At 38.6% G+C, this 5,476-nt stretch overlaps 1 long non-coding RNA gene across 1 annotated transcript in view; it reads right to left on the bottom strand.

The window, feature by feature from the left end:
* Positions 1-5,244, bottom strand: part of LOC116551264 — a 122,846-nt gene extending 117,602 nt beyond the window's left edge. The window contains exons 1-2 of the long non-coding RNA XR_004268810.1: positions 5,064-5,244; positions 4,658-4,805 (exon numbers count right to left, since the gene is read on the bottom strand). This is a non-coding gene — a long non-coding RNA (uncharacterized LOC116551264). The remainder of the gene's footprint in view (positions 1-4,657; positions 4,806-5,063) is intronic.
* Between the last annotated feature and the right edge of the window lie 232 nt (positions 5,245-5,476).

Genomic DNA, 5,476 nt, shown 5'->3' with positions numbered 1-5,476 from the left:
GTTACCCAGGCTGGGGTGCAATGGCGCGATCTCGGCTCACCGCAACCTCCGCCTCCTGGGTTCAGGCAATTCTCCTGCCTCAGCCTCCTGAGTAGCTGGGATTACAGGCACGCACCACCATGCCCAGCTAATTTTTTGTATTTTTGGTAAAGACGGGGTTTCACCATGTTGACCAGGATGGTCTTGATCTCTTGACCTCGTGATCCACCCGCCTCAGCCTCCCAAAGTGCTGGGATTACAGGCTTGAGCCACCGCGTCCGGCCTAAACCTCTCTCTTTAGTTTAGTTTAAAAAAAAAAAAAGGTATCATTATCTAGTATTTCACATATCCTTTATTATATTATACAAGCCCATAGTTATCGCAGTCCCTAATATAGAGCTAATTCATCCAGGAGACTTAATAAAAATTTATTGGGTGAAAGCAAGTATTCTTCCAACTCCTCCAACTTGTAGCCTGGTTTAGGCATCAATATAAACTCTGTCAACTGACTGTGTCTTGGAAACGATTAACAGGTGCAAAAATATCCCTGTGGAAGATCTTTATAAAGAGAATTGATGGCTATATAAATACAGTTTACTTAAACCATCAATTTCCTTTAAATAAAAGAACTATGTTGATAGATTTTTCATATATGTATAAAGCTTAAGAGAATTCCCCCTTTGTACGGGCTATCAGTTTTTGTTTCTACTTATTAAGGATGTACTTCATATTCATTTTACTTGACACCACAGGAAATTGTGCATGCCTCAGGCTACATAATTCTGAGCCTATTTCTGAGATGCTCTATTATTTCAAACTGTCACAAGGTCAGTTGACTCTTAAAATACATCAGGTAAAATAAGATCACCTAATATTTTATTTATAATATTAATTTAAGGCTGGGTGCGGTGGCTCACACCTGTAAACTCAGCACTTTGGGAGGCCAAGGTGGGTGGATCACAAGGTCAAGAGATCGAGACCATCCTGGTCAACATGCTGAAACCCCTCTCTACTAAAATACAAAAAGTTAGCCAGGCATGGGTATGCGCCTGTAATCCCAACTACTTGAGAGGCTGAGGCAGGGGAATTACTGGAACCCGGGAGGCAGAGGTTGCGGTGTGCAGTTCAGCCTGCCAACATAGCAAGACACCGTCTCAAAAAAATATATATATATATTTATGTATATACAATTTAAACACCATAATAAATATCTATGTTCAGTAACATTTGCCTCATGTTCTGACATTGCTTTTTCCAGAATGTATGATACATACACATGATAATGCAAGAGTTACAGCACTGCAACTTCAGTGCAATAAACAATTTTAGCATTATTTACCACTTTGGACTAATTCGTTGCCCCCACATAATCCTAACAATTAGGATTAAAAACTTACCTATTCAATCTATTTTAAGTGTATCTTTTTCCTTTACTGAATTTTCCTTGGAAATCAAGAAATACATACTTGTTACCAAAAAAAAAAAAAAAAAAAAAAGAGAAAAAACTGTCTCAGCTCAAAACTTTTATTCTAAGATTAATATTAAATAGTGATACTACTGAATATTACATACAGACCACTCAAGAAGCAAATTTAAGCCAATGTGCAACTTGGTTAATGCAGAAATAGTTATCTGTTAGAAGTGGCACTGGCCAGAAGAAATGAAAGTAGCTATCCTTTATTTAAAGGCAAACACGTACTATTTGCTATGTGAGGTACTTGTAAAGGGCTTTAGCTTAATGATTTGATGTAATCCTCACAACAATCTCATGAGAGAGGTATTAATGTCAGTTTCGTTTTTGTGAATAAAGAAACTGAGGCTCTTCAAAGTAAAGTAACTTGCTCATAATCACACAGATAATGGGTCATGTTTTTAACATCACATAACTCACAGCTTGCTCTGGTTTTCAAAAATTCCAAATCTATTGTTAAGGGTTCCTCTTGAGATTATTCGGAAGGCAAAGCTTCTTCCTATTAACATTTCCATGCATATCACCTTTACCTAGGTACCTGCTGCCTTCTGTGTACAACCAGCACAGGAGAGTGGATGTGCTGTGTGTATAGTTTCCACACACACAAACATGTAACTTTAATGCTTGTAACTTTAAGTCTTCATTTTAAAAGTCTGCTAAACTAGCCGGGTGTGGTGGCTCACACCTGTAATTCCAGCACTTTGGGAAGCTGAGGCGGATGGATCAAGAGGTCAGGAGGTTCAAGACCAGCCTGGCCAAGATGGTGAAACCCCAACTCTACTAAAAATACAAATATTAGCCAGGTATGGTGGCAGGTGCCTGAAATTCAAGCTACTGAAAAGGCCAAGGCAGGGAATCACTTGAACCCGGGAGGCGGAGGTTGCAGTGAACCGAGATCACGCCACTGCACTCCAGCCTGGGCGACAGAGTGAGACTCCGTCTCAAAAAAAAAAAAAAAAAAAAAAAGTCTGCTAAACTCACTAAATTATTAGAAACTTGATGTGTTAAATCTTTGAAAAGAATTATGTTTTAAAAGAAGATAACCAAGAAAGATGATAACCAAAAGGAATTGCTTAGTCTGAAGGAAACAGTTACTCATGGTAGAATTTTAGACAAGCGTGAAGAAGTGTAATTAGTTGAGTTGGTTCTCAGTCTTGGCAGCACATTAGGATCACCTGGAGCACTTTAAAAGCGTTCTTACCCAGCAATCCCTAGAGGTTCTTATTCAATTGCTTTGTGTGGTGGATACTGGGTACCAGCGTGTTTGAGAAAATCGCCTAAGGTTGTGATAATCGTCAACCAAGGTAAGAAAACCACTAGTTTAGATAAGGAACTTCTAGAACTGTTTACAAAATGCTTACATATCTAAAAACTTGGATCTGGCTTTGGTTTTCCTCAGACAGTGAATCAGTCTGTGGCACTGAGCTTGCTCTCTAAATGAAACACAATTTTTTCTTCACCAACATACAAGTATGTGTACTTCAAGACTTTTAAAAAATCTTTTTCTATGAAAGAATTAGAAGAAAACATTGGAAAAATGTTTTTAACTCTGAAGTGTGCAATGGCTTATAAATCACAGAAGCAAAACAAGAACGGTGGGCAAATTTGGCTATGAAATGATCACTTATTTCTGAACAGCAAAAAAAATCATAAAGCCAAAATTAAAACTTCACACTGAGAAAAGCTATTTGCAACACATGTGACAAATGGGTAATTTTCTTAAACTGTAAAAAAAGGAGCTTGACAGGGCTGAGAGAATTAGGAGCAGCAATACCCCAACAGCCATGTGCACACCTAGCAACCAAAGCTTAGTTTCTAAATACTATTCTCCATTAAAAAGAACTGGCATCCTTAGAGAAATGGCTGATTCCAAGGCTGGGGCAGAAAAAGGACCAGATGAGCCTGGAACATCTTCTCATGCCAGGAAGTAAGAAAGTACTAAACAAACTATGAGGACTTGTGAAAAGGATATGGGAACCACCTTCAAGGGGATCCCACTGGTCATTTGAGTATCAAAATAAATATAGTAACATTATAATCCATTGAATGAAATAGCACTCCAAGAATCCACACTGACGTAAATAGAAAGTTAGATATCTAACAAGATATTTATGTAGCTTAAAGTATCTCCCCACAAAATATTTGTTGATTTAAAAAGGGGAAGAGGAAAATACAGAGAAGACTGACAGGTGTGACTTTAATAGTGTGATCTAAGTTAACATCATCAGCTCATCAGACAAATCAAAATCACATTCCATCTGATAGGATACAATGAGAACCAACATCCCTTTGGTGGCATTCTTGCCAAAATGCATACTGTGAATCTAATCATGAGGTAACAAAATGACAGCCATTCTATTAAAAAAAAAAAAAAAAAAAAAAAAAACAAATCTGTAATCTTCAAAAGTATCCAAGTAACAAAAGTCAAGGAAAGGCAGAAACTCATTCTAAAGTGAAGGCGACTTAAATAACAACTAACTAAAACACTTGATTCTGAACCAGATTTTTTTCTGTGAAGGATATCATTATGACAGTTGGCAAATCTTGAATGGAATCTGAGAGTTAGTTGGTAGTAAGGTATCAATTTTGATCTCCTGATTTGGGTACTTGTATTGTTGTTATGTGGGAATATGCTCTTGGACTAAAGTATTTAGGGATTATGGGCCATCAGGTCAACAATTTATTCTCAAATGATTCTAGGAAAAAATATACAGTGTTTGCCATTTTTCTGTAAGTAAAATTGATTCAATTCTTTTTTTCTTTCTTTGAGACAGAGTTTTGCTTGTCACCCAGGCTGGAGTGCAATGGCACAATCTCAGCTCACTGCAACCTCCACCTCTAGGGTTCAAGTGATTCTCTTGACTCAGCCTCCCAAGTAGCTGGGATTACAGACATGCACCACTATACCTAGCTAATTTTGTATTTTTAGTAAAGACAGGGTTTCACCATATTGGTCAGGCTGGTCACGAACTCCTGACCACAGGTGATCCACCCGCCTCAGCCTCCCAAAGTGCTGGGATTACAGGTATGAGCCACCCCACCCGGCCTGAAAAATTTTTAATGCATTGGAATTTATTAGGAAAGCTCAGTGAGGTAGAGATGTGAATATCCATATTCACAGGAAAGGGAGAACAGTAGCAATCCTCTAGATACTATACATGGCTAAACAATACAAGACCTTGCTAGCAAAGTATCGAAAGATCCTACCTTGAAGTTTCCACCACAGGTTTCACCCTGCCTTCTGACATTTAGGATTGCCACTAAAAACCACAGGAGACTGCTGGAAGCAGAGGGACTTCTTGGAGTAGAAATGATTTATTTTCCTCCTCAAAATTCAGTGGAAGAAAGAAGGAATCTGTAAAGAGAAAGATTATGTAAATAAAGCTCTGAAGTTCTGCAGCATTTCTCTAGCAAAACTGAACATTTAACTGCAATAAAAAAAATTTTTTAAAGCACAGATATTTATGAAGTTTCAACAAATGCTTTACAAGCACAATTTTTTTAAAAAGCACACTCAGTTTTTTTAAATGCTACCTCTTCTCAGAGATAAGAAAGACAGTGTTCATTGAATTAGAGCTTAAAGAGACCTCTGGAGCTCATCTAACCCATATACCTCCTGCTGAATTATAACCCCATCCTCTTTGTTCTGCCCCAGTGTCTGTGGAGAACAGATGGAAGTCATCCTCTGATCCCGATGAGCTCCAGGGTCTGCAGATAGAGTGCCTAGCCCCTACGCAGCCTGCAGTCATGCCATGCCTGATTCCCGTCAGATCTCCTCCAGCTGATGTCAATGTTGATGTTTTGTGGTTCACAAGCTCCACGGGCAACAGGCTTTTTAGAACAATGCTTACCTCCTGGCTGGCCTTTTGCTAATCCTCTTGAACCGTGTAGCTTGTGGACCAAGCTAAATGGGAAAGGGTGGAAATTGGCTTTCATTATATTCTGAGGATATCTGTGGGGTGCACAATGGTTGTATTTCACCTTTTCCTAGAGCATATTCATCTTTCAAACAAGATTGCTTGCTAG

Source organism: Sapajus apella, unplaced genomic scaffold (genome assembly GCF_009761245.1).
Source record: "Sapajus apella isolate SASKATOON/1434 unplaced genomic scaffold, GSC_monkey_1.0 scaffold9, whole genome shotgun sequence".
NCBI classification, from domain to species: domain Eukaryota; kingdom Metazoa; phylum Chordata; class Mammalia; order Primates; family Cebidae; genus Sapajus; species Sapajus apella.
This window is presented reverse-complemented; position numbering and strand designations above follow the sequence as displayed.